The sequence below is a fragment of the Anoplopoma fimbria genome, chromosome 17, assembly GCF_027596085.1.
Source record: "Anoplopoma fimbria isolate UVic2021 breed Golden Eagle Sablefish chromosome 17, Afim_UVic_2022, whole genome shotgun sequence".
In the NCBI taxonomy this organism is placed as follows: Eukaryota; Metazoa; Chordata; class Actinopteri; order Perciformes; family Anoplopomatidae; genus Anoplopoma; species Anoplopoma fimbria.
The window spans coordinates 11,222,251-11,240,712 of NC_072465.1; the positions used below are offsets into that span (position 1 = coordinate 11,222,251).

The window sequence follows — 18,462 nt, forward strand, 5'->3', positions numbered from 1 at the left end:
TGTGTGGGGGGTTGGTTGGTACTGTCTGAGCACCTCGTCTGTTCCAATACAAGGGATGAAGGGCTACATTAAAAACACAATAGGCCCCCTCCCAGACCCCATCATGTGTGTGTGTGTGTGTGTGTGTGTGTGTGTGTGTGTGTGTGTGTGTGTGTGTGTGTGTGTGTGTGTGTGTCCCACTAAATCTACATCCACTCTACTAGATTTTTGTATTAAGACACACAACTTTTGCCTCACTACTCGGGCCTTTTAGAACCACTAAAACTGAGTCGTTGCTGACGGTCAATTTAGTTTGAAAACTGCCGGGTCTGCGTCTATGTCTGGACGAGCAGAAAACCGTGACCTGTGAAAGCGATGGTGCTTTCCTTATTTGGTGCAAGCTATTATTCAAGCGCTTTGTGATTGCCGTATCCAGCGGCGTAATCAGCCACACGGAGCAGACATTTGAAGTTACGCTTAGCGGCGTTGTGGAGGGTGATGGACATGAAACAAGGTCTTTGCCATTTTCTTTTTTTCTTTAATCCAACGCTGCTCTCCTGTATGACAGGGACTTCCAGCCACCCCGTAGAGTGTGAGAACAACGAAACCGAGGGGAAAAGAATGAGGTGAGAATGATGTGTGACGACCATTTTCTGTACCCAGAATGTAGTAGAACTTTGATTTGAAACTGTTTATACATCATCCTCCTACCCATGCAGGGGATCAGAGCACATCACTCTTTCAGGTTGCAACAGGATAATCATTAGGCAGACTACAAACACACAATCAGACAACAATAGACCTCCAACCACCATACAACCACACCCCGACTCTGCCATAGACTATGAACAAACACATCTCTGTTTGCTCTTGTCTGCGGTGGCAGGGGGAGTATTCGGCTCCCTTAAAGTCACATTCTATGACACACAGAACATAACTGGCCCTAATAACTGCTCTCATTCTTACTCTTGCCGTCTAATTTTTCATCTAAATACTGTTGTTTCCATGCTGGGGGGGGGCTGACCCAAACAAAGATTCAACTCAGCGGCTCAGGTACGGCCACCCACCAGTGTGGGGGGAATCCCTTTAAGGGGGCACATTTCCTCCGGTGCAACGGGCTCAAGGTCGGCTCAGAAAGGATGGAGGTGAAGGTGGCCGCGTGGAGGGACGGGACCTCCGGCTCCTGGTGTGACTGTTTACCGTGGCGGGCTGTTCTCTGTTCGTCAGGGGGACTGTGATGAAGTCTGCAACCTACCAGACCTGTCCGGAAACCCCCGACTCGTCTGCAATGCTTTGTGAGTGGGACTTTTTTCAGTTATCACCATTCATATCAATACAACCAATGTGTTTTATGATTCAATGGTTTACCATAGTACACATTTCTTAATTTAGCTACCCTCTTCATTTTGATCTACTAAAGTACACCAGATTGATTCAACATTCAATCTACTAAAGTTTCTTCCGTGGGAGTATGCCCCCTGACCCCTCTACAGGGTCTGAGGTCCACCCACCATGGTCACACAAAATCCTGTGGGAAATACTGTTTAACTGCATCCAAACCCAGAGCATCTCTTGGCTGAAGGGTTTGGTAATGGCTCTGCCATGTGCTCTGTTACAAAGTCCTCTGCATCAGAGCTGTTCATGATCCAACACAGAACAAAACTGCAGGAAACCTGTGTGAAACCCACATGTGTGAATCCTCATTCATCTGAAAGGATAGGATTGTGAGACCGGATCCAAGATGCAGTTGACCTGAACTGACCCAGCAACAATACTGGTAACGATACAGAAAGAACGGAGAGAGCAGTTCAAACTCCTGGTCATGCGTCAACAACACATTATCCTGAGAGGACGACTAGTCTGCCCTCTGCAACAAATTGATTTTTGAATCTCAGTGCCCCGAATCTAAAAGACCAAATTAAAGGGTGGGACTGGCCTCTCACAGTAGCACTACATCGTGTTGATGTGGTTCAGTCCCACGCGTAATAAAAAAAAAAAAAAAAAAAATGTTTATTTCTTCTTTGTCTGGAACCCTCAAGGGGCAGAACATATTTGGATTGCCTGCTTAAAGCTGCACAACAACTCCCCCATGCTTTATCTTCCCCCCTCTGGTGTGTGTGTGTGTGTGTGTGTGTGTGTGTGTGTGTGTGTGTGTGTGTGTGTGTGTGTGTGTGTGTGTGTGTGTGTGTGTGTGGTGCTACAGTGGCTATGGGAGTCATATTGAAGGATGGACAGTCTATTTCCACAGTCTCTCCCACACACTGTTATCAGCGCAGTGGCCTGACAGCAGCCTAAACACCAGTCATCACTCTGTCCTCCCTGCTGGCCGGCTCAGATAGAGCCAGACTCACAGCAGCAGCAGGAGCAGCAGCAGCTCCCTGTATCACAATGACTGATGCTGCTCACCAGAAAAGCACCCCAGCATGTAATTACACATTATATAGTAAATTCACCACTTTAAACTCCAATCCATTGGTACAACACTTTGTTTACACTGAGGCTATATTCAGAAGGAGAGCTGCAGTTCCGGTGTCAGATGTGTTTGAACCCTTAGTAAACAGCAGATGAGGATACAAAGTGTGTTTGGTTTCACAGGCTGCTGGTCGACACTCCTTTGGATCTGTGGGCTTTGAAGGAGTCAGGTAACAGATGCCCAAGCTGGCAGTAAATTAGAGACCGGTAATTACACAGTCTAACACACACACACACAACATCTAAATCAACATGTTCGCTCGCACAAACGCACAGTCACTCACTAGAGTGCTGCTTCAATTCCCCAATGTCTTCATTAATTCTTCCTCACAGCAGCAGGTCCTGTTCTACCAGCTCTGCAGCCACAATCAAAGCTCCTCTACGACTCAAGAGGAGCCACTCTGCGACCAATCTGCGTTGCTAATTGGCTTCCTTCAGGCCATGACATTGGCCGCCCCGTTCTCCTGTGAGTTTCAACAATCTCTACGTTGGCACGGTCATTATGGAGACTCAGATGCCCCCCCTGCTGTGAGAGGGTCCACCCACACACCCGTTTCATTGTCGCTCCATGCTCCAAAACTTGTCGGGAATGTCCCATTGGGCATAAAACATGTTTGATAGTTCCCATTTGGTTGCCGAGCCAAAAATGTCTCAACACAGAGAGTATTATCAGGCAATGTGGATTGGGATTGGGTTCAGACAAATATTTACAAATGATGCTCGAGTCCGGCCTACTTTTTGTTTCTTTTTATATAGTGTAAAGAAATAAAAATGATGGATCTTCTGTCTACTTGGGCAAGCAGCACCCTCCCGAAACCTTTTGAGGCTGCTTCCAAAAGCGAGTCATTCCCCATGCACCCCCATGTTAAAATGCCCAACCCTACAGCCCAAACTCTGATTCCTTGCTCTTTTTTTTTTTGTTCAACACTCCCCTCACTATGTCCCACCCTTTGAAAGCAGACTGACCAATCATAAGGTGAATTGGGGGGTGGTTTAAAGCAACCAATTTAGGTAAAAGGAAACAGTGAGGACAGGTTCCAATTTGTTGACCTCCTCACCCCCTGTGAGATCAGTGATGGTGTCTTAGTGTAGATGTGTATTGATGAGGAGGGGGGAGGGTGCAAAATGGGGTGTGTGTCCTTTAATCCCCTGAGAGAGTGTGTGTGTGTGTGTGTGTGTGTGTGTGTGTGTGTGTGTGTGTGTGTGTGTGTGTGTGTGTGTGTGTGTGTGTGTGTGTGTGTGTGTGTGTGTGTGTGTGTGTGTGTGTGTGTGTGTGTGTGTCAGGCCTGCTCCCTTGGGGCGAGAACACCTTATTGATCATACTCTTGTGTTTAACTGTACCCCTCTGGGTATCATCTGGCCTCCATCCCCGATCTGTCCATTGTCTCTTTTGATCTATTCTCTCTCTTCATCTCGTCACCTTCCCCCTTTACTGTTCCCCTTTGCCTTTCTAATTTAGCTGTCTGTCTTTCTGCGTCTTTGCTCTTTCTCAGCCTGTCTATTAATTTACTCCGTCTTGGATGGATGGAGGGGGGGAAGGGAGAAGAGGTGGTTAAATGAGAGAGAGGTGAGGGTACGGGACAAGGTGGAGAATGGGAATTATTCAGGAGTTAAGACGTGTCTAGAAAGCCTCATTGTTTGTAAATCTAGTGAACTATCTTTATTAGAAACAGATACAGCACACCGTTATTGTTCTGAGTATTATGAACATTTTGTTAAATCATGCAACAGATGGGAAAGCACTGAATTTCACACAGCTGCTGGGCTAAAACCTCAGCAACGAACAAGCAAATAATCAAAAGCCAACAACTAAACCACAGTGGAGCATGAAACCTGCATATCCTCTCATTTTCATACATTTGAATAGCAAAAAGCAGAGGCCTTGGCCCAGCTGAGCTTCCCTAATTAGGGCTGAATCCAAAATGTAGACTCACATTTCATGCAGCACTGCCTCTGCTGCTTTTGTAGTCTTCTTTTTTTCTCTCTGGGGTTTGGACAAATTTGCATCCCCAAATTTGGTTAGAGGATAACACAAAAGATTAAAGACAAAGTTCTTTGTAGTCGGGGTGTGTTGAAGATCTCAACAAAAGGCTGAAGCCCTTCCACTCCAAACCTCCTTGTTTCAGCGTTTTCCTTTCATAGTCGGGAACAACACAGAAGGGAAACCCGTGGCTGACCCACTTTTTCTTTCACCTTTTCACAGCCTTCCCCCACTTTTGACAGAGCAGAATTCGAACATCAAAAAAGCAGTTCATCACCCAGAAAAAGCACTCAACCCTGCTGGGGTCTAAAAATCCTTAAGGTATGGAGCATCTTCAAGGAGGGCAGGGGGAGGCATTAGAAAGAAGGATATGGAACTAAATGGAAAAAGAAGCTTAAGGCTCCTGAGAAGCCCGAGTGAGTGAGTGAATGTCGTGAAAATGGTCAAGCAGTGATTTAGATTCTGCACCCTGCTCTGCTCGTCCGGGAAGCCCAAGATAACTGTAGGTGACTTTTACAAAACAAAAGGGACACAATCAGTGAAATGAGCGACCGGCCCCCGCTCTGCATTCCTCTGGCTCGGTCGTGGAAGTCATGAGAAGATACAGACAAAAAAAAGGGGAGGAGAAAAAAAAAAAAAATACAAGAGAGGACGACTAAATGACATGATTTGATTATATTGTTTTGCTCGCTGCGAGTGCTCCAGCTGCCACGCTCCAGGAAAGTCACCTTGTCTCGCTGAGGCTGAGGAGATGAGCGGGGTTCATCATGCTCGGTATTACATCTCTTGTTTGTTTAACGCTTTCATGTACTGTCGGACAGACAGAACAGAACCAAGGGTTTACACAAAGGCCTTTACACACGGGAGGAAATGACGTATAGAGGACGACAATTAGCCAAATACTCACCTGCAAATATATCAAAACCATTCGTAACAACAGCGATGCAAATTTGCGAAAGTTGGAGCAACTCTTCAACAAAATGTTTGATTAGATTTACGCAGGTAGAGGACCAGGATCTTATCCGTTTGTCTGTCTGAGCTGAGCTGTTGTATAGCCTAAGGTTCTGTAAGGTATTTTATTGAGATTCCTTTTAGCCAAATTCTGAAGTGCATTTGAGTTCCTTCTGGTAAACAGTTATGCAGTGTATATGTCTAGGGCTTTTATTGTGAAAGATAAGAACAGAAGGAATGGATCTGGTCTGTGCTGTGCTGCCTTTGTCAAGGCTAAGAGGAGTTATTAAGTTTGCTGACTTGATAGAGCCTCCGTGTTGTGGCACACTGTAGTGTACGTCTTGAATATGTCCGTTTCAAACAACGTGATTGGTTGATGACTTAATACGCGGCGCAAAAACTCATTTCGGAAAAAAGTTGCGCTTCTCTGCCCCCTTTGTGAAGAGGCCTTTAGAGGGCGTCAGACGAGGACTTGGTGAGTTTTTCTTTAACAAGATACCTGCTCTGGTAATGTGCGGCTGAGCTTGACTCATCTTTGTAGTCAGGAACATTCAGTCCCAGGGAACAAATGGCCCGTTGGTGATTTACAGTCCTCTGGAGAACGGCTTTATGATTAGCAGCCACTTTCAGAGATGACCACATCCTTCTGGCACATCCACAACAACACACACACCGAGTGATAATGGATGCACTACCAACGGACGTAAAGCCACTAAAGCACCGATTACAAACGTCATTACTTCCCACATGGTCACATCTGGAGGGTTGGTTGGTTTTGATCACCTCCTCAAGGGGATAAACAGAATGTCCATTTGTTAATCCTCCCATGCTTCTCAACGGTACCGCGTTTTGTTTCATCACACACAACAACACGGTGAAGGCTCCTCGTCTAGCTCAAGCAAAGCAAAGGGTCAACTGTCATCTGATCTGAATGAACCCGTTTCGTAGTATTTAACGCAGTCAACTATCATGGCCTCGGTGGGAACTGGTCTGGGTAACCAGCATCGCTTTGCCATGTGGCTACAGAGCAGTTTGCATTAGTAGCACCACACCCTGCTAGTCCACTGCTGAAAATGTCGACATGTTCCCCTGGGACTCATTAATCCACAAAGTGGTGAGGACCAGTGATAGTAGACAACCACCGGGCCAAGTTTCACAAAATGGGACCCGGCTCAAATGGACGTAATGTTGATTGAATCATATTTTCAGGTTCTTAATGCCGAATTTGGCTAGAAATAATTACAACGAATAAGTCTTACAAAACAGACTGAACAAAGCTTTAACGACCAAACAACATCAGATGGTAGAATGAGTGAAGGGCTGATGGATGATGAAAAATATGCAATAACCACCAATGCTTATTCACCTCAGCAAACACAAAGAGAGCCTCTGCGGGGAAAACGGGACTTTTCGGGAAAGCTGCAACTCTTGCACTGCTACGAGAGAGGAACTATCGTCATCAGCAAGTCTCACCTTGCTTTGGGTCGCACTCTGACACTGACAGCACACTGACGTTTGCTGGCAGCAGCGTTTAACATCTGTCTGAGAGGACCGTTTCGTTTGGAGCAGGATAGGCACACCTTAAATGGAGCAGACGAGCCGTCTCGTTCTCGTCTGATTTCCAGACCATTTGGGATCACGTTTCACCCAGGCAAAAGGAGTACCTGCACGAGCCAACGAATGACACACATCACCAAGTAACTGAGCCTAGCAGACTGAACGGGAAGTGACGAACCCCGACCTCCGGGCCAAACATAACATCAGTGTTTCAGAGCCATGTGACTTCTGTTAATCAGTGGACGCAGTGTGGGCTCATTTAATCGGGCTTATTTGGTATCATTCCACATTCTTTATGAAACCCCCTAATGTTAGTTAAGATGTCTGATACGCTTAAAAGCACACTAATCTGAAGGCCCCCCTCCCTCCCTTATCCATCCCTCTCAGCTGAGGTCACTGCATTGCCAAAGGTTCTGAGAGACCTGCAGCAGATGTGTTGGGACACATGGTCATGGTGCAGGCTGAAGAGGCGTTTGTTCTTGAGCCTCAGCATACCACACGTAAACCAAAACTATATCTGGCAACAGCTGTTACAGCTAGTCTTTGTTGCCATTAAAAACAGCATGTGTGTATTTTCAATCAGGACTCAAAGCTGAAAGTCTCACTGTTTGGAAGTGACTGGGATCATTGATTTCCTAACTCTGAAAAATAAAATGTAACTAATAAAAGACAAAAATATTCATTCACTGAATTGTTAATTATTATCAAAATAACGATTAATTATTGTACACTTTTTGCTGTTATATGTCACCTACCCTCTACTGATCTCTCCTGCCTACCTCTAAAGGTAAATGGACACTAAATAAAAGAAAAAGAGGCCTCACTTCTCAGGATGAATGAAGTTGTTGTTGTTAAGTTCTCTCTTGGTCTGTATGTTTCTCTTTTTTTGTATTGTGAACTACATTTAATTTGCCATGGCTGTACTTTCCATCAAGCAGTTATTCATAGAACTGCACACTTTACAGGGTGGTCGCCGGGTGCCTTGGTTGCAAATAAAGCCGTTTCAACTGCCCCGGTCTGTCCACAGACTCGCACTGCTGTTTACTTCATCTTTTCATCAGGTATTTCCCCATGTCAATCCTACTTTTCCCATTTAAAACTGTATTTTATTTAGGCCATTGTGCTGTTGTTGACACCAAAAACTGATGCATGAAAATGTATAAGGGGTTAATCTTCAACGAAACAAGTTAGGTATCAGAACTGAGACTCATCTTCACCTCTTTCCTAAACACCGCCTCTTTGACTTTGGGTGCAGAGGCTGCTAAATTGTTAATGATCATATTTTGTGTTCTATCGAACCAAAACGTGTATTTTAAAATGACACCATTACATGCTCTGCTTGCTTTTGGTATGAGACTATCCATGGTTAGCGCACACACACACACACACACACACACACACACACACACACACACACACACACACACACACACACACACACACACACACACACACACACACACACACACACACACACACACACACACACACACACACACACACACACACACACACACACACACACACACACACACACACACACACACACACACACACACACTTCCCTGCAGTGTTTCCTGTCTACCCTGGCTGATCATTTCCCTGTAATCTAATGCTCGGCTGCTCATCTCCGGTTGGCCTCAGCTATGTGTGCGTGTGTGCACGTGTGTGTCACCATTTTATGCTCCGAGAACAATAGTGAACCAGTATTTCACTAATGATGGCAGCGACAGGCACGACTGAACTTCACCCTCATTCCCAGACTAACTCAAGTATGGAAATGTGTGTGTACAAGTGTGTGTAGGTGAGCCGGAGGGTTTGTGCATTTGAATGTTTTGCACTGAAACACAAGGTAAAATGAATGACCTGTTGAGCGAATGAGGTGTGTGTTATTGTGTGTGTGTGTGTGTGTACACTGATCAGCTGGATCAAGACAATAGACTGTATATAAAAAGCAAATGTCGTCATCGTGACGTCACCCATTGGTTTGTGGACTGCCGTTTTGAAGCCTTCAGTTTCCAACGATCTCACCGTCGCCATCTTGGATTCCGACCGTCGCCATGTTGTTTTTTTCGCAGCCAATGGACGGTAGTTACCATATTGCAGAGGAGTGACTTAGAGATGCTGTATACGTCTCTGGTAGTTACCTGTCAAACACAGTGGCCCCGCCCTAAATCATACCCTGCTTTATGGTCTGTTTGACTCTAAATGGAGCATCATTTACTAAATGAACATCATGCTGTATTGAAGAAGACTTGAAACTAGAGATTGAGACCATAAACTCATGTTTACAATGTTTACTGAGGGAATAAATCAAGAGAGAAGTAGAGTCATTTTCTCATAGACGTTATAATCAGTCTACTTTTTGCAACCAGGGCAGTAGCCCCCTGCTGGTCAGTAGAGAGAATGCAGGTTTTAAGACACTTCCGCATCAGCTTCCTTCAGGACCGGAGGCAAAGAGTGACAGAGTTGAGCTAGTGGAAGAGGAGCAATGTGTGAACTGAAAAACAGCTCCAAAGTAACAGAGGGGTGAAATGTGTGCCCCGGGGTCCTATGGGGTGAGCCAATATTTGCCTGTTTTCAGCACTAAGCTGAGTGCTGAGTTAATGTAGACTCGAGGTGCCTCAATGATAACCTCTGAGAAGTTTAGACGCTAAATATGTCCATGTCCAGAAATTATGGTAATAAGAAAAGAGTGCCAAGAGACAAATGACAAGAGAAATTGTGCAGTTCTTTGTCAATAATTTTCATCTGAAAATGGTACTACTTTTAAAAATAAATATGACCTTACATTGTGTCATTCTCTTTAACACACACACACACACACACACACACTCACTCAGAAACGTTGTGCGTCATTAGAGTGTCTCAAGTTTCTCTGTTATTTTTCTGCATATTTTTCTTTTCGCATCCTTTAAAGCCGTTTGACCACTCAGAGCCACCGTACATGCAAATATCATCATCTAAAATGGCACCTGATAAGCATATTCACTTCATCATTCGTCTTCCAGCACAAGGCACTACAAACAAAGTAAAGAATACAGAGATAAAGTAATTAAAGATTGTGGCAGGTGATGTCATAGCAGCTTGGAATCAGGGCTTATTGCAAAACAAAGAACGAGTGAAAGATTAGAGTGTAGTGACTGTGCTCTAGGCAGCTTAACAATAGCTTCCTGCTAATGTCATTCATTCATAAACCTTGTTTGGGACTATCCATTGCAACCCTTGATTAATTCAGTTCTGACTTGTATTGTGAATTTTCTAAACAAACAGAACAATAAAACCGGATTCTGGTTGGAAAAGCACAAGTTCCTTTTGCTCCGGTTCTTTTTCAAATTTAAACCCTGTAAACCTCACTCTGCAGGACATATTGGGATAATGTTGAATGTGAGGTAACATATCATACTAAACTATGAGTGGAGATTTTATGGATACAATTTTGTAATGATGGCGTATAAGAAACCACATTTCATGTGGATTGATCACGTCTGGCTGGAACCACTCAATGAGGTCCGTATCTGCACCGATGTCAATCAATGTATCAGACCATTGCATCCCTATTTCCTCATACAAGATTACAGCTGAGGAAATGGCCCTGGCCGAAAAAAACAGTTCACTGGTTTAGAAAAAATTAATGAAAGCTGGAATTCTCTCTATCGTCGTGCATTCTTCCATAGAGGTCAAAAGTCACGACATACAAATATAATGTAGAGTAGTACTAGAGGAGCTGAACCAGTTACTTTTGTGAACAGCAGTCTTGCACTTTGCCACCTCGGTAAATATGATTATTTAGCCACAGGCTGCTAACTGCACAGTTTTCCTCAGTTTCAATGACAGCAGGGTGTTAGCTTCCTAAAAACGGAGCCTCGTCCTCCAGCTGAAGGACAGTCTGCCACCCTGTAATGACAGTGAGAGGCGACTCCGGGCATTCTGCTTATTTGAAACAGCTGGCTGGACACACGGCCCACAAAGACAGGTTATGAGAAGACATAAAAAAAGTTCACCCCCCCCAACACCATCCGCCTGATTCAACCACAAAAGCTTCCTGGCCTCCCCCTCGCCGGCTTATCCTCCAACCAGGTCCTCCGTCCTAGCCCGGCCTGGGAATAAATAGTCCTGGCTCCGATTTCACAATGTAATCAAAACACTGGGCTTTGTGGGAGCGCCCAGAGGATAGGAGCCGGGCAAAGCGGTGGGACTGGGAGGAGGAGGAGGACTTGGACAGGGAGGAGTATCAAGGAAAGGGGGGATCAGGCCTTAGTTTATGTAACCAAGGTCAGCTGGAGGAAAAACACAATAATCCTTGGCTAAGGCAAAAACAGTAAGAGCACAAGGGAGGAGGGCCAACCGAGAGAAGGGAAATATGAAAACAAACAGATAAAAGTCGCAGTGGGGAGGCCTCCGTTTGCGTGTCCTGAGCTTCTGGTTTGGCATGGGGAGGAGTAATTGGGAGCAGCCGCCGACACTTTAAATAGCTGCCGAGTGTGGCGGGATGCGGTTTTGGGGGGGGAAGTGGACTGACACCGCAGGAGGAGGAAACAAATCCCACAGTCCATTGTGTAATTCAGATGAATTGAAGGAAATAGTTTGGAAAAGTGATCGGGCCTAGACACGATCTGGCTATTTTGGTGTAAGACATCAGCATTGACCAATAAGATTACACTATTGCCTTTGCACTGCTACCACTTCTATGTTGTACGAGCATAGGCAAGAAAAAAAGGGGGAAATTTAAATTCCCTACCTGTTGAAGTTCAGTTCTCTTTTGCTGCCATTTCCAATCGGTCCACGGCTCCCATGCGGATTTGTCCAAACCTGGAGGAAGACAAGCTGTTAGAAAATCCGCAGATAGCATTTTTACAGCTTTCTTTCCTTCAAAGCTAGAAGCGTGACATAAAGTACGACACAAAATCCTTGAGGAACCATACTGTGGAAATAGATGATGGTAAGGGGACACAATGGCTGAAAAATCCCCCTTTTACAAAGTGAGTTTAAACCATTTGTAACACCTGCCATGTCTTCTTAATTTATGTTGCGCAGGTGAAGGCATCTGTTTCTCAAACAAGACAACTATTGTTCAGTGCAATACCAAAGATTAATGGCTGCCACCAGGAAGAGAAGACATGACACATGGCCTCTCTGTAGCACTTTCATCACACATACTCAAACATCAGAATTTAAAAATCAGTGAAAGAAAGGTATGGTTATGATTGAGGTTTAAAGCTTGCTATGAGCAAGTCCTTCTGAGGTGTACTCCTCCCAGTTGGAGGCATTAACTTACGCCATAAGGAGTTTCATTCAGAAGAACATGAGTCCAGAGTGCTTGGCATCGCTGCTTACATGGACAATTAAAAGGGATGTGTGGACACGTACCATAAAGCAGTCGACGCTCTCAGATATCTTAAAATCTCAGATAGTCTGATGTTGTAATTGTTCATGGCTTTCTAGTTTCCTCCATTTCCTGTTAACAATGACAACAGAAACTGTCTAGTTTACCCATAGGGCAACAGGGCTCAAACAACCAAGCTGCATGGGCCCCAATTCTGACAATTCTCAAACAGATGGAAAGAAACTCGGGTCCTTCTTGACTTTTGTAACCATAGTAAATTCTAATTTTATGCTTGTCCTTTACCACAGGTGTCCTGAAGCTTTAAAGCACAATCATTCCATTGACAGTCATTGTCAAGGAATGCCGCCTTCACTTGGAGGGAGCTTGGTAAAACTTGGGAGTCTTTCCAATCCTCCCTCGAGGTTTGTAAAAAAGAAAAGAAAAGTTTTAAAGTGAAAAAACTTCCTCCAGCTGATTCCCTGCTCCTACCTCTGCCCTCTGGCCGGGCACGTTGGGTCTTGTTTTGTGGAGATTCTTCCAGGTGAGAAGCCAGCTCAGACGCAAGACACTTACTAAATCATACATTGATTCCTCTTTGACCCTGACTGAGAGGGTGAGGCCTGAAGCCGAGCCGAGTGAAGACAAGTTTGAAGCTGAAAGTGCAGAGGGTCTTTTGGTGGAACTGTGGGCTGAGATTGATGGGCTGATAGGATTGATGCGACAGGAACAGGAAGGATTGGGGTCTTTGGTCTGATGTTTGTTCCCCTTGGTGAGTTTCCTATTCACAGATTAAAGTCGACTTGTGTCACACAATGGTCCATCGGGTTGAGCAAACAGAGGACAGATAGCCTTGAGCACCTTTACTTTGAGAACCGTGATGGGTAGGTTTCTGAGACTAGAAGTAGTGAAGCCTTGTCCTTCAGCCAAGGGCTCTTTTGACTCCGGGCTAAATGAAGGAACCTCATTTGAGAGCACTCGCACAACAACAGCAGAGCACGCTCTCAGGTTGGGGGGGGACTTGAATCCGGATGCATTTGAGCATTAATGGCTCCCTTTGTGGCCATGAAAAGGAACTGTGCCAAATTCAGCCGGGCTTCCCATTATTAGGAAATGTACAGTGACTCAACTGGTGACATGGCGCGAGTCAAGGGCCAAAAAAGGCAGGCACCCCCTTCTCTCCCCCCCCCCAGCCCACTGAGTCCATACGGAGGGGCATCCTACCCAGAGGTTTTACATGGGAAATGTAAACAGGAGACACGTCCTTCAAAGCGACTAAAACTGTCACAAAAAGGATTCCTGTGAGAAAACAGACTTCAAAAAGATGGCCATTTCCAGGCATTATAAAGTGCTAAAATTACTTTGAGCTCTCACCCTCCGCTTGGCAATGCTGTGGAAAGTGCTGGAACACGTACGTATCCCGAACACATCAAAAACAACCCGGCTCTTCATGGGAGGAAATGACACGGCGTTACCAAGACCAAACAGTGCCACCATTCCTGAGGTCGTTAAGCTGTCGGCCTTAAAACTACCGTTGACAGTGTGCCTCTGGCTGCGGACGCTCTGTAATTAAATACCAGATACCAAATTTCATCTTTTTTTCCGCTCGCTGTTCCTTGGAAAATATAAACAGGATCTAAAAACCACTCCTGCCCTGCCCTCTCCGGCTTGTTGGCACAGGGCTGATGCCATCCTGCTTTATTGCTCAAGCCACATCTGGTAATTTAACCTCAGAATGAAAAAGGTTAAACCAACCAGAAAGAAAGGCAGAAAAAGCAGCCTTGGTGTCAAACTGAAACCCAAATAGTGTTGTGGTTGGATTCCTACAGACCAGAGCCAAATGTGTCACCCCATCCAAACTGCCGCAAACCTCTTGGAAGTAATCTTTTAACTTTACAGTGAACTAATGAGAGACTGGGCGTCCATCTCTAAGCCCTAATGAGACAGAGGATGAGCGCTTTCCAGTGGCGGCTCGGTCATTAAGTCTAATTGTGTTCTCACGATGAACATGTCAAGCGACATGCTGCCTCTGTGGCCAATTCATTCATTTGCGGTGCTATGTTTCCTAACGGCATGCACAACTGGATAAGCGCATCATCGTAATCTGACAGCAACACATGGCGTGTGTGCCAATTCACCCAACTCTTATTAGCCATGATTGATTTTTTTCTAAGTCAGCTGGGGAAACACACACACACGGGTCATCAGCTACGCCTCATCTGCCTACTTTAATTACCATTTCTTTTACTATGTGACAAACATTCCTGAACGAAAGAGTTTGAAATGTTTTAATAATCTCTTATCCACACGCACGCACGCACACACGCGCCCTCATCGTGTGTGTAGATGAAGTCAAACTAAAGTTGGCACACGTTCCCTTCAATATACCTTAAATGCACTCAGAGGTTTAGCTCTTTGAATTGTTGTCTGTCAAACAAGGCCCAGCTAAATTTAGTCATTAAATGCATTAACCCCCTAAATGGATAATTGTATCTCATTTCTACTTTGGCGAGTACAAGGTTATAATAGCTGGCGTGGCAAAAACTACCAAATAAGCCCAAAGGAATTGCTCAGGTTTGGCAACGTGGGTGACATCGTTACAGTGAAGCCCAACAAGGCAAGACAGTTTAGTCACATGATCTAAACCACATTAGGAGGCAACGCAAAAAGTGACCATTCCAACAATGTTGGCAATCATCCCTCAGTGCACAGGAAAGGAAGTCGCTCTGTTAACTGTGACGGATGTTTATATGTAGGGAACACGTTTTAAACTCGGTTTGTGTGATTGCCATGTTTCTTGACATCTTTTTGGCAATGATATGCTGATTACAATATTTATTTTAACAATTTTAAAAAAGCTGTCATCCGATAAAAACCTTGCACACCGAGTTTGACACATTTCATTATTCTATTTGTTACAGAAGTCAGCAATACAAGACAAAACTGAATTAATAACGAGGATGCAATGGATCTCTCCAGTCCCAAACGGGGCTATTGAATGAATGACATTAGCAAGAAGCTATCAGTTAGCTGCCTAGAGCACGGTCACTGCTGTCTAATCTTTCATACGTCCTCTGTTATGCGACCATTTCCAATTGCAAGCTGCTCTGACATCACCTGCCACAATCTACCTTTAAGTTCTTTATCCCTTTATTCCTTACCTTGTTGTGAAGCGCTTTGCTCTGAGAGACGAACAACCAAAGTAAATCAGTTAATTAGATGCTATTTTGGATGTTGACGTTTGCACTTACGGGGGCTTCGACTGCTCAAACAACGAACAACTTAGTCCAGCGTCTTAGTCTGCTGACATTTGCTAATAAATACTAAACAAAAGTACAGATTGGGGATGGGTTAGTGATGGGAACGTAATTAGTTTTGCAGGTATTTGGTCGTGAATCAAACAATAAACTATACACTATATAAAAGACCCAACTTGCAATAAAGCTTGTTTAAAATGTGCTGTATAGGATTGTCTGTTCCCACAATATTTATCATAATTTGTAAATTTAAATTATTTTTTTTAAGTTTAAAATGCAGGGTGGTTCTAACCTATTACCACTCATAACCCTTTTAGTCAGACACAGTGTCACAGGTTAATCCTGCACGGAATGGGTCAATGCACATCACCTGACCTGGCTCTGCATCACCTGTGCTGCCACTGAACAATATTTGACTTTGGTGAACAGGCTTTACTTTTTGAAACAAGAATTGATTTTATTGAGGTTTAAACATTTTAGCGACTTCCTGACTCATTTAAAGAGAGATCAGAAGATAGATTAAGAGCCAGAACGTGTGTGTGAACGTGCATGGAAATCTGAAACTAAAACTGTTTTGGCTATGTGATTAATTCTGTGTAAATGCATGTTTAAACTGTAGTTGCAGGCTAGAGATTAACCTGTGACAGCGGCCCCATGTGAATGACTTAAATGTGGGTTGAACGCGTAGTAAGGGGGCATCAGTGGAAACAGACACACTCCTTTTGCACTGTGTCACACTTCTGCAGAGTCACAAAGCCACCAGAGCCCCCAGTCAATCTGATTTGGACGTGGCAGACAGCAGCTTTGTGTGGTCATGTTGCTCACACCCAACAACGATCAATTTTGTTGAAGATGATGTCAAGTTTTAATCAACAGCAGGCAGACCAAACTTAAACTGCAGCACCAAAGGCTGTCTTCTTCAAATTCACGCAAAGCAGAGCGAGGATTAAGTGTGAACTTGTTCTTTTTGCTTTCAGAGGACGCTCGATAATGAATCGGATATGCAGCAGCAGCAGCGGAGGCCCCGGGGCAATCAATGAGGATATCCCCCACTGACACTGTGCCAAACCCGTGAAGCCTACAGTATTTAGTACAGTTCTTTACAACTATCTGCTTACTGCTGTGATTATATGAATCATTTATGTAATATACATTGAATGTGTTGTAATGTCTGTTATGCTGTTCATTCTGTACACATGACATCTATTGCATTCTGTCCATCCTGGGAGAAGGATCCCTCCTCTGTCGCTCTCCCATAGGTTTCTTCCTTTTTTCTCCCTGTTAAAGGGGTTTTTCCGGGACAGAGGATGTCACATGTGTACAGATTGTAAAGCCCTCTGAGGCAAATTTGTGATTTTGGGCTATACAAAATAAACTGAATTGAATTGAAATTGTTCAACAAGCCGGACTTCTTCCACAAAATCAAGACCTGCCGTTTGACAGAGCAGCGTCAGTGCTCTTTAGCATATAAAACACAAAGTGATTCCCATTTTTCTTTGCATAAAAATAGCGTATCAAACTGAAATTATAAAACTATTCCTGCGCTGTAAAATCCACCCACAGATGATTTGCATCTTAATCTGTCTGATTTGGAAACACAGAGCCGGGCCGACGCCTAGTTCACTACAGGGCATGGCAAGTTCAATTTTAATTTATCGTAAATTATGGGGAGAAAATCAAATCACGTCCATGCAGTGTTTCCACTACACTCTATCAGCGATGATAGCCAACACTCCCATGGGATTTCAACATTTTCAATCTGATGAGATGCCAGTCACACAAGCACAGCCACTTCCGTTTTGTGAGAAAGTGAGGCTCCACATTGTCTAAAGGATGAGGCTGGTGATCCTCTACCCTGTGTGTGACTCTAAACCCTGGTATATCTTTTCCTCTGGGCCATAGAGATTCATTATTGTCCAAACACTATTAAAAAACAATAAATAAGACACACTGTTGCACTTTGATTGAAATTTTCCTTTATAACTTTAAAAATGGATGCTAAGATTGAAGATAATTTGATGTGATTGAAAGCACCAGAGCAGCGACTGAATGGACCTTGAGGTTCGAGTGTTTTTCAAATGGTTGCTATTGTTTATTTCACCTCCATTCCACACTACTTTAAAGGCAAATCAAGTCAGACGGCGGCTGGCAGTTCCACGGTATTTCACTCTGCAGCTCAGCCTGTCCTGGGCTGCTGTAGAAACATGGAGGTGCAACATGGTGGACTCCGTGAAGAGGACCCTCTACCTTTGGACACACTGGTTGCTTGTCTAAAAGATGATCCACACATACAAGGTTCTAAAAACACCATCCAATAGCAATTACAGGTATAACAATCAAACATCAATACATTTCTACACAATTGCTGATTTCAATATCATACAAAGTTTGAAAGGAAAAAAGGAAAAGGGGCATTCCAGAATTTTCCAGGTCATGCAATAACACCAACAGGAGGAGCAGAGATTTGTGGTAAGATCATGGTCCTCTTCCTGAGAGGACTGCTCCTTCCTTTAGACATCCACACCTGTGATCTGCGTTTCAAGTCCATGCGGGAACTCTTTGCTTCATGAGCTTCTAGTGCCGTCACTGCAGATAGGAAAATGGCTTTGATTTTAACTACTGCATCTCAATAAAACTGACTTGGACCACTTGAAGCTCTGGATTTCTGCGTCAAATTCCATTCAAAATAATTTGAAAAGCAAACATTAGCGAATCAAATCCAGCCTAGATTAGAGTCCTGCAGTAACGCTGATGAATATGAGATCATAATGAGGCCATCGCCTTTTGATTGCCTTCAACTATACAGGACATCAGGTCATGAGGTCGCTATAGTAATCAGTTTGTTGCCCGTGATCAATAGGCAGCAGACTGAACATGTGTGATCGATAACGGCCTGGGGAGGACAGGGTCGCTATGGTGACGTCATCAGTATGGTATAAGAC

The 18,462-nt window shown here is 44.3% G+C and overlaps 1 protein-coding gene across 2 annotated transcripts in view; it reads right to left on the bottom strand.

The window, feature by feature from the left end:
• The window catches only part of plxnb1b (plexin b1b), a 97,211-nt gene that overhangs the window by 65,461 nt on the left and 13,288 nt on the right, over positions 1–18,462 (bottom strand). For both annotated transcript variants that reach the window (XM_054617919.1, XM_054617918.1), the window contains exon 2: positions 11,682–11,752. The gene's annotated coding sequence lies outside the window, so the exon portion shown is untranslated. The remainder of the gene's footprint in view (positions 1–11,681; positions 11,753–18,462) is intronic.